Source organism: Liolophura sinensis, chromosome 11 (assembly GCF_032854445.1).
Source record: "Liolophura sinensis isolate JHLJ2023 chromosome 11, CUHK_Ljap_v2, whole genome shotgun sequence".
NCBI lineage: Eukaryota > Metazoa > Mollusca > Polyplacophora > Chitonida > Chitonidae > Liolophura > Liolophura sinensis.
The window spans coordinates 7,289,744-7,302,039 of record NC_088305.1 but is presented as its reverse complement, the minus strand read 5'-3'; positions in this window follow the sequence as shown (position 1 = coordinate 7,302,039).

Sequence of the window (12,296 nt, the reverse complement as noted above, 5' to 3'; positions counted from 1 at the left end):
ACTCAAGAATATTTCACTTATAAGACGGCGAGCAGCATTATGGTCGGACGAAACTGGGCGGAGTCCAAGGGAAACCCATGACAATCTACAGGTTGTTACCAGGTCTTGGCACTTACGACCATATCGGTCTTGGAGTCTTGGTGTGAACATACGTGGTCGAAGGGTGCTCACTCGTGTGGACTCGTGTGGACTTACATGAAGTTTTGGCGTTTTGCCTTCCATCAGTATGAATCTATAAATTCGTTGTCAAAGCTCGGTGGTTTAATCCGTCAACCGGACTTTCCATTAAAATGGCGTTATTACGTTAAACAACAATCAAAGGAATACATAAATATAAAATGGAGCCCTTATGGAAAAATTAAATGATACATGTCGTCCAAGCATATAGATTTTACTTAAAAGAATTAATTCAAATAATTCAATGCATCGCCTGTAACAAACTGCAGAAAATAAATATTACCAGAAAACACACAGACTAGTAAAAGGTGACAAATTTTAAAAAATATTGAGAGTGTTCATAATAATTTTGACTTTAGCTTTTCTCCAAATCACGTTTCCTCTCTTTCTAAAGCAGTCTAAAATAGAACTAATCTTACTTCCTTCGTCAGACCAATGGTGAGATACCCGCTCCAAGTTACACACTACGCTTTCTGTCTCTGTTGGACTTCCTTCAAAGGTCAACCGGTAATCTCACTGTATCACGTGCAAATATCATGTGATTTAACAATCGGATATGTTGTCGTTGTCAAACTTTTGGGAACCGCCATGCTGGGACCACTTGTTTATAAATCACATTGCTTTTCCTTCGCTGATATATCGTTCACTTTTGTTTCACGTGCAATTCTAACCTTTGATTTTTTTTTTTTTTTTGATTGGTGTTTTACGCCGTACTCAAGAATATTTCACTTATACGACTGCGGCCAGCATTATGGTGGGTGGAAACCGGGCACAGCCCGGGGGGAAACCCACGACCATCCGCAGGTTGCCTGTCAGACCTTCCCACTTACGGCCGGAGAGGAAGCCAGCATGAGCTGGACTTGAACTCACAGCGACCGCATTGGTGAGAGGCTCCTGGGTCATTACGCTGCGCTAGCGCGCTAACCGGACTGAGCCACGGAGGCCCCTTCTAACTTTGAAGCCCAGGATTGTGAACTTCTTTTGGCGGGTTTTTGTTGCCCATTTTGTGGCGAATATTCTTTGCTAATCTTGTCTGTAGGAGTTATCGGAAGAATGCCACTGTGTCTTAAGGTGTTCTTTTCTAACTAGCATTACCGCTGCATGACTTACTGAGATTGTGTGGTACCCAGTTGCACTATCCGATGCATACGCTCCAGTCAGGCCGCTTCCCTCACATCGCTGCGCCCAGCAGACCTGGTTGACGTTTCCACATACATGATCGTGCACTTAGTCTTATTTTGCGTTCAGCCTTTAATGTCACAATTTTATTCTCCTTGTCCTCAGTGAGATACTTATAGAGTTTCTTGTGATTATGCTGTAAAACACTTGTAAACACTTGTATATCATGTAATCTTTATGTATTATCATATATCAATTCATATACACCTCCACGGTATAATATAAGTACAAGTTCGCAATCGCTACGGCAACCTACACAAAATGGGCACTGCTTAGTTTTTCGTCTCGTCTTGCACTCTCCTGTACTCGCTGAGTAAATTGCCTATTAGTAAGGTAAAAAGATAGAACGTCAAAAATTTGACCGGCCGATCTACAGACACACTAACAGGCAGACAAAGTAACTTAAACAGCACCAATGCGGTCGCTGTGAGTTCAAGTCCAGCTCTTGCTGGCTTCCTTCCCGGCCGTACGTGGGAAGGTCCCTCAGCAACCTGCGGATGGTCGTGGGTTTCCCCCGGGCTCTGCCCGGTTTCCACCCACCATATTGCTGGCCGCCGTCGTATAAGTGAAAATATTCTTGAGTACGGCTTAAAACACCAATCAAATAAATAAATAAATAACTTATAGAGCGGTTTGCCTGTCAAATTTCAACTTCATTTATTTCCACTTGGGTCACCACTGTGACATAGGAGGACGCTAAAGGGTCAAAAAAGTCCTGATGTAACATGTGACCTGTCAAAAATGTTAGGCAACTATTCCTGGATAACATTTATTATTACATGGGCGTCTGAAAAAAATTTCGCAAAAAGGTGATTTAGAGAAAGAAGGCGATGGAGATAACTGTGAACTTTGTAAGTTTCTAAAGGAAAAGAGGTTGTCATTTGTGCCCCTCGAACACGGTGAGGCAAGGGATGGGTAAATTGATGTCAACAATGGTTGCCTAACACTTTTCACAAGTCACATGATAATCGATGAATTTTTTTGACTTTCGACGACAGAAGAGTTCGAACTCGGAACTTACCTGGACAGCATGAACAGTAGATGTCGGTCTTTTCATTGACGTTATCTATAAACATGTAGATACACGACAGTGAAAGTAAGAAGGAGAAATTTACTATTCCCTGTGGAATAGGGGTCATGTTACAGGTATGGAGGAAATCGGAGTGCTCAGAGTAAAGCAGGAGCCTTCATCAGGAACTTGCGTAATAGTCCTCATGAGTTAAATTTACAGGTAATCGTCCTGGATTGGATTCGAGCTCGCGACCTCTTCGGACAGGTAATGAATCAGCTGACGCTGAGAACAACGGTTACATATGATGTACCATCAAGGAACTATGGTGGCTGATATCGACCAATTCTCAAAGCGACCTTCGCAACCCCACGCCTTCCGTGATATTCACGTGTTCCACAAGGGCACATCAAGATCTCGACCTTCTCGGGGTCACAAAGGTCGCAGCCTATATGGCCCTGCAAAATATTTTAGACTTATTGCGTATTTTATATGTTGTATGTTGTTATATTTTTGTATATTTGTTTGCTGTACATCTTACCAGTACGACATCCGTTGTAAAGCTTAAACGTCTAATAAAAACACAAATCTCCCCCCACATAAAAAGACAAGACTGTACACTATCACCTCCCAACCGGCGTTTTGTCTAAGGATCAAAATGTCCCATGGATTTTTTTCTTTCGTCGGTGGGTAAAAAAGTACACGACCAGAAAATGATTGTTCTATATAGCATGTTTTAAACAGATCGTGAATATTGATGTTGGAGGCGACATACGTGGTACGCTTTGTCCAGTCATACCTGGTATCATTTTTTTGTCTTTTTTTTTCGCTTTAGCTGTGGCGCGTGATTGTAAATGGCATGTGACTGAGACGATGAACTCGTGATGTTACCTCGTGTTGTAATGACAGATCATTAACCACGTGACGCAGTGCAGCACACTTACTCATTTCCCGTTATCGCAGAACAACAAGCATTAAAAAGAGACCAGCAGGAAATCAACTGCGTAGTATATCAAATGTTGGGTTTATGTGACATATGTTGGGTTTTTTCTTATATGAAAACATTTTAGAGTGTAAGACAGGCTCGTGATAGCCTGCTGCCATTAATTCTGTAATCGCACCGCTACGATATGGCTATGATATTGTCGACGTCAATAAGGAGCGGTCGCAGAGATTCTTTCGATAGCTTTACTGGGTAATTAATGTCAAGGTCTTATCATGATTAAACCATCGGTTCATGTAAAGTTTACACATCCAATTCTTGGACGGGTAAACCGACAATATGATGCAAAGGCCATCCTGTTGAGGCACTCGATGTGTTTGGACATTTTGTGCCAGTACACTTTCGACCCCCGTCAAGAATGAGCTAGGCTAGCATCTGTCACTCTGCCGACCAGCTGATGTATGTCATCCTAACGACGAGGCGTCTGTAAAGTTTGAAACAAACAGGAATCTGACATCCGATTATCTGTGATTAGCACGCGATTTGATGAGGCAGCTACACAGCTCATGTCGGGTGCCAAGGGGTTTCCGATTACATAATACACACATAAAGGACCTAGCGACGGTCAGGTCAAGGCGACATTATCATGCAATCCGTTTTTATGTAATATTCAGCACAATGATGCCACTTTTTCAGAGAGACGAAATGTAATTTGAAAGTGCACCATATGCTTCCTTTGTTATGTCCATATCTGTTTGCGCCTATCCTCTCCTCTCTCGCACCTTTCTCCAGTTCTCAAAAACACAGTTTCCAGCTTATAATTTTTTGGACATCTTATACCTTTAGATACATTCGTCTCGGATATAACACGGAAACAAAACAAGTGTGTAAACATTTTCATTTTATGTGTGAATTGTTTTATAACACAACTTGAAAGCAAAAACACATTTATTAAAATCGAACTATGAGAAGAACATCACATGTCCAGCAAGATGTATGTGACCTGTGACGTGAGAAGGTTTTACAGATGACTGAGTTGAGTAGGCCATCAATCACTGTGCCGAATGAAACATCGATGTAAACAAAATACAAATTTCGGCAAGTTCTGTAGAGGGATTTTCCGTTCTTTCAAAGGCTGTCACACACACCTTATAATGGTGTAGGTCAAACGTCGACATTCAATGGCAGTGACGACTTCATGTTGGGAAAAATGTTGTTTTGAAGTTTAAAACATATGCGTTTAAAGCAAAAAGACTTAGCCCTTGAACACGTCCAAATATATACTATTATTAAAAAACTCTTTGGGGGATGTTCTTTGTAAATGAACTGCTGCTGTAAATGTTGAAGAGTGCGGGGGCCTCCTTGACCGAGGTGGTTAGCGTGCCAGCTCGGCGCAATGAGCTACTCACCAATACGGGCGCAGTGAGTTCAAGTTCAGCTTACGCTGGCTTCCTCTCCGGTCGTACGTGGGAAGATCTGTCTGACACCGACGGATGATCGTAGGTTTCCCCTGGGCTCTGATCAGTTTCCTCCCACCATAATACTGGCCGCCGTAGTAGATGTATAAGTGAAATATTCTCGAGTACGACGTAAAACACCAATCCAAAAATAAATAAATATCAAATAGTTGAAGAGTGTACAGTTGGTGCATATGTAGGGAAACCCAAAAAATCTTTTGGTTTTGTGACAAAAATATTTCACCAGTTTTGAATTAATTTTACTGTATACTTTTGAAAACTTCTGACCGATTTTGAAAATCACAAATGCAGTTTCTTCATAGCTTATAGTCAAGAGTGGAACATCTCGATTATTGTCAGTTTTTATTCTAAAAGTGGTTAGCAGGATTACTTCAAAAGCGCCCAATTTTATTTCAAAACGAATTTTTTGCCAAAGTAAACAGTTTTTATTTTGAGAATGATTTTTTCTTTATGAAGTCACATTTTACATCAGTAATGCTATACCAAACATGATGTCCACGCAAATACATTTTACATCAATAATGCTATACCAAACATGATGTCCACGCAAATACATTTAACATCAATAATGCTATAACAAACATGACAGGCAAATACATTTTACATCAATAATGCTATAACAAACATGACAGGCAAATACATTTTACATCAATAATGCTATAACAAACATGACAGGCAAATACATTTTACATCAATAATGCTATACCAAACATGATGTCCACGCAAATACATTTTACATCAATAATGCTATAACAAACATGACAGGCAAATACATTTTACATCAATAATGCTATAACAAACATGACAGGCAAATACATTTTACATCAATAATGCTATACCAAACCTGACAGGCAAATACATTTTACATCAATAATGATATACCAAACATGACAGGCAAATACATTTTCGAAAATGGCAGTTTTGCATGTAAGTAAACTCAATGACTGAATCTTCACTAGACCTATAAATGGTTGTCTGAACTGAATTTGCTCTTCAGACAAGTGATCAACATGACAATGGTTAAATCTGTCGGCTCTAGCAAGCATACCAAACTGCTTAGAGAGGTTTCTTTTCCCGACCAGTAACTTATTAAACGGAGATGGTCAAACCCCTCATCATACACGGTGAATTAATCTTTATCGTAGCTTTTGCGTAAAAATATCCCGCGGTTGTCTTGGTAACCGATGACCCGTAGTTGACCACAGCTTATTTTTCTGCCCTTATGGATATCAGAACAATTTACGCAGTAGAAAAATATCGAGACGACCGTGGTGCTGGATGATCAGCGGTCACGTGATACTAGCCACGTGAGTCAGACATATCATGTGACTCAAACTGGGAGTGGCCTTTGAATCAAAGAAATTAGAATGGTATAGAAATGATATGGAAAGACGATAATCAAGAAAGACTAAATCAAGAGACGTTGTTGACAAGGAATCGGAATTAAAGAAAACAAGCCAATCCCGACCAGCACACCAACCTAGGGCCATTCCATTCCATTCAATGGAAGCCTGGGCGCTTTCCTGGCCTAGTTGTTAGCGTGCTAGCGCAGCAAAATAGCTGAGAAGCCTCTCACAAATGCGGTTGCTATGAGCTCAACTCCAGCTTATGATGGCTTCCTGTCCGGTCGTACGTGGAACAATCTGCCAGATACCTGCAGATGGTCGTGGGTTTCCCAGGATCTCTGTCCACAGTTTCCTCCCACCATGATGCTGTTCGCCGTCGTATCAGTGAAATATTCATGAGCACGGCGTAAAACATCAATCTAATAAATATGCTTGCAGCGCGATCCATCAAAATGAGCCCAGTCAGTGATGAACAGGTACTAGGATCTATTTTTATCGCTATGCTTATAAACTATTAATTACAAATTACGAAAACAATAATGTTGATGAAGTTTGATTCCCTACAACCTAGAGAAAACCTAACTTTTGTGTAACTGTGTAGTCATGTCCTTTCGCCATTTCCACAAGAATAGGCTGTGTACATAAGGTGTGTCTTACGGTTCATGTCAATCACTGGATCGTGTGACCATTTACCAACAATGCCACTGTAGTCACTGTTCTGGTTTTACTCCCTATGGTGCAATCTTCTATGACTCCAGTGCTTATTGTTTTTTATATTTACATACTTAATTGGGGCTTATATAGCGTCCTGCCCAAGGATACTTTCCTTACATAACGGCGGGGAAGTGTGTTGCTGGAGGTAACCGGAGGAATACATCGCCTTTTTTCAGATACCGGTTACACCTCTTAACACTAGGACAAATCCTAAACGACAACATTTGGGAAAGAATTCACGACCTCGTTGATTAAACGCCTGGAGGTAGAGTGGTTCAGACGACTACTACAATGTTGGACCCACGATGTGTATGTTCTAAAAGCAAAGACATCACCTTAAAAAAAGATTAAAGGAGGATTAAAATGCGGTTATCTGTAGATTGTTTGTAGATAACTTCAATATCCATTTTTGTTGTTGTAATCTGCCCTCGACTGACCACTGGACATTTATTGTCCGTGTCACGCTTTACATTGTATCGTACACACTTGTACGTGGCCTGCAAATCTACCCCCACAAATTTTTTTTGGCCTGACTCTATTGTTCTACTAGTCCATCAATGTGTTAGAAAGACAGCTGCATCACACTAAAGAGGTCTGCGTGGCAGATGGGGATAGCACGCCAGTACGGCGCTATGGCCCAGGATCCTTTCACCAATGCGCTCGCTGTGTGTTCAAGTCCAGCTCATGTTGGCTTCCCCTCCGGCCGTTCGTAGGAAGGTCTTACAGCAACCTGCAGATGATCGTGCCTTTCTTCCGGGCTCCGCCCGGTTTCCGTCCACCATAATATTGGCCGCCGTCGTATAAGTGAAATATTCTTGAGTACGGCGTAAAACACCAATCAAACAAATAAATATCACATATAAATTGTTCTACTAGTCCATCTAGTTGTATCAGAGTAAAAGATGTAGTGTTTGGTTTCTCATTTATGTGACATGTGTGGAGTCTGTGGTTTTAACTGAGGAGTTCTTCTACATTTTGTGTAAGTAAATGGCTAAATGCTGACAATAAAGGCGAATGATCCCAGACAAATCAATAAATATCAAAATAATGATCAGCAAACACGTTTTTGAGATTATACAACATATATAGTTGATTACAATAAGGTGTATCATAGCTGTGAGGGTGGTCACCACTTTTTTGCGTGAAAGGAACGAATACTCACGGTAGCCATTCTTGACCGATGTGGGAAAATCACATCTGTTGCATGCATTTTTCAACTGAAAAGCAAATCGAACAAATCGAATCGAGTTGCTCATGAAACTAATTTAATGAAATCATGAAAAATAATGCTCAGAAAACACCTTCATCAAATTTTATTCATATAATTAACAATCCATTCTGTACCTTGAGGTATGCATATTTTTCGTCAATGGTCGGAAATGACAACATCGATGAACATACTGAGAACGCGTGACCAGTGTAGTACCCCCACTTCAGGCTCCGCCCCCCACCCCCCACCCCCCCCCCCCCGCCCCAGCAAAGTTGTTTTGACAGCTATCATCGTTGACGCTACTTAATTTCCGAACTGACCGCTGAGGCATTTTTACGCCCCAAGAATTAATTTTTGTACTTCTATATCTTCAGCCATATAATATACACCATATTAAAAAAAAAACAAGCGTTTCATGTACGCTTTAAGTTCTGTATTTTAAGATCTCCAAGTGTGGTTCACACTATTAGCATGCATGACGTAAGGTTGCAATATTATACAAATGGTGCGTACTGTGGGATGGGATATGAGGAATTGTCAGCCAGCAAGAAGTGATATTCAGTAAGGGCGAAGTCCAAGTTGAATATCACGTGTCGAGAGCTGACAATTCCTCATATCATATCCCACATCATGTACCATATGTTTTATTATACCGAAAAAACATTGTACCTTTTTGGGTTGTGTTTAAATTGCTGGATTTGTACATCGATAACGGAGCTATAACTGTAAACCGTTGGAAATGGCCACTGTACAAACACACAGACGCCGGGCAGACAACAAAGGGGGAAAACTGTCGTGGAATAAACGCACGTGATCGTTGGATATTAGCACGAGATCGTCGGATATTGCCTCGTGAACCTGGGATATTACTTTGTGAGTGTGACGTTGCATTCCTTGAGCGCGTGATCATTGTAAGTCATGTTTTGCAGAATATCTTGTGACCGTCTCTCGACCAATGGAAAAGGAGAGTAACCCTGTGAGGAGAAAATAAAATATATTAGTAACACATTTCATTGCCATACCTGGCCCTCAGACCACACAAAATGGTCACATTTGGACTGGGTACAAATAGTAGCTGTTAACTCTTCCAAAGCAGTATTAGCTCAATTATGATATACAACATAATAACAACATTCTGTCAACAACCTTAGGCTTACTTATTTTACGACTATAGGCTAAGTGATTGATTATGAATGAATGATTGTGACTTCGTCAACATTACAGCCATACTGTGGGGATTTCAGGGCAATATACAGTCGACTTCACAATAAGTTTGCATCATCTAGATTTCCTGAATTAGGCACACATACAAAATTCCAGATGTTTGGTATGTGCATATGCAATTACATCCTTCAGTGTGCACAAAAATGCCCATGTCGAAAGAATATATAGATGCCAACTGCATGACCAGAAACTGGTGCCAATCTGTGGTCTACGTTAGCTACAATCCCATGTCTACTGGTTACGTCTGTTTGGCAACAGACCCCCCATTAATTTTCCTTAAGCGACAGTGTTAACGTTTTGCGCGGTAGCTCAGCCCCAAACATTTCGTATTTCTACTGTTAGACCTACCCTGTGAATCTGTGTGGCCCTTCGGCACTGTTTACGTCTATTTTTCCTGTTAGATCTATTTCGCATATTTCAGTCACCCATATCTACAGTTTACGCCTAGTTTTACGGTTAGACTGACCTTGTCAATTTGTGTGGCTCCTATCAACTGTATAGGCCTATTTATTGTACAGTTAGACCAACCTCGCATATTCCCATCACCCATATCTGCTGTTTACGTCTATTTCTATGGTTAGTCCAACCTTGAATAGGCCCATCTGTACTGTTTACGTCTATTTGTTCTACGGTTAGACCGACTCTGTGTATTTATGTGGTCCATACCTACTGTTTACGTCTATTTGTTCTACTGTTAGACCGACCCTGTGTATTTATGTAGTCCATATCTACTGTTTGTGTCTATTTGTTCTACGGTTAGACCGACCCTGTGTATTTATGTAGTCCATATCTACTGTTTACGTCTATTTGTCCTACGGTTAGACCGACCCTGTGTATTTATGTGGCCCAGACCTACTGTTTACGTCTATTCATTCTACGGTTAGTCCGACCCTGTGTATTTATGTCGTCCATACCTACTGTTTACGTCTATTTGTTCTACGGTTACACCGACCCTGTGTATTTGTGTGGCCCATATCTACTGTATACATATATTTACTCCTCGGATAGACCGACCACTCATATCTGGTGTTTACGTCTATTGATAGGTTAGACAGACAATGTGTATTTTGGGACACGTGTCATAGAGACGATCGATGTTATCGACCTGTGCCGTCTGGCCGGTAACTGCCGGGAATTCCATTCGAGGGTCTACTGCAATGCAGATGTAACTGGGTTATACATCCTGCTTAATATCCAAGAGCCGCCTTTATCATCGGTTGGTGCTAGCGGTAAACATGTTAAAAGTAGACGGAAGTGAGCGACTTTAATGTATGCTGGTATTCCTTTGTGGTGTTTAATACTATTTCCTACACTGGCCTACCTGACGGTTGTCTCTGTCTATTAGGTCACATTTTGAATACTCAGCCATGACATGCCTCATTGGGACACTATGCTGGTTACTGTTGCCTCATTAGAACACTATGCCGACTTCTGCTGCCTCACTGGATGCTATATCGGCTACTGCTGCCACATTGGAATACTTTGCCGGCTACTGCTGCCACACCGGAAGACAATGCCGGCGACAGCTGCCTCATTGGCATGCTGTACCGGCTACTGCTGATTCACTGGAACACTTTGTTGGCCAGTGCTGCCACACTTGAATGATATGCCTGCTATTTCTACCTCACTGGAACACTATGCCGGCCATTGCTGCCTCACTGGAACACGATGTCGGCTACTGCTGCCACATTGGAATGATATGCCTGCTATTGCTACCTCATTGAAACACTATGCCGGCCACTGCTTCCTCATTGGAACAAAATACCGGTTACTGCTGCCTCACTGGAACGATATGCCGGCTACTGCTGCCTCACAGGAACACCATGCCGGCCACTGCTGTCTCATTGAAAGACTACTCCGGCGACTGCTACCTCATTGGACTACTATGCCGGCTACTGTTGCCTTACTGGAATGCTATGCCAGCTACTGCTGCTTCACTGTAAGACCATGCCGGCTACCTCTGCCTCATTGGAACACTTTTTCGGCTACTGCTGCTTCATTGTAACGATGTGTCGGCTACTGCTGCCTCACTGGAAGGCTATGCCGGCTAGTGCTGTCTCATTGGAAGACTATGCCGGCTACTTCTGTCTTACTGGAACACTATGTCGGCTACGGCTGCCTCCTTGGAACACAAAGTCGGCTACTTCTACCTCACTGGAACTTTGAGCCGGCTACTACTACCTCAGTGGAACGCTATGTCGATCACACCAGGTGTGATGCTCCATCAAGACACATTACCATCCATTACTTTAACTACTGCATTACAGGTATGTTCACTGCCAAGCGCGGAATTACCATAACTGTCGATGAGGAATCCTTTCTGATTAAATCTATTTATTTGTTCGCCTGTGCTTAACGCCATGCTCAAGAATTCTTATAGTTTTGTAGTCGGAAGGAACCAGAGTGTCGCGTGTAAACTGCGGATGAACTTTCCCACATGTGACGTACACAAATGTACACCATACTGGTGGAAGATACCGTTATACTGTAGGAATCTTTATGTTAAATTATGTGTGTTATATTTAACAGAACAATCCGCTGCAATAGCAGAATACATTAAGTGTCCAGAGATTTGCATAAGGTATCGATACATTTCCAGGATTTGAGGTTTCTGGGTATTTGAGAGTTGTCCGGTTTTTCTCCCACCATAATGTTGGTCGTCTTCGTATAAGTGAAATATTCTTGAAAAACACCAATCAAGTAAATTAATAAATAAATGAATAAATAAATACATCGAAATTCGATATGATCTAAAACGAAGATGTAGAATATGATGTAAAATTATTATGATAATCCACTGACATTCTGTCGGTATTAATTTGAAAAAGACGACAAACGCTTTTCAAAAACCACAGAGTATATTTTTTCGTCCGTTTTCTTTGTTGTATTAATACTTTAGTGAGAAGTGAACCATTCGTAGCCCATGCGTTGTACTGACGTTATCACGTTTCAGCATTCCGGGAAACAGGGAGAGAGGACATCATAAAGTTTTCTCATCCAATATTGTATTGCACTA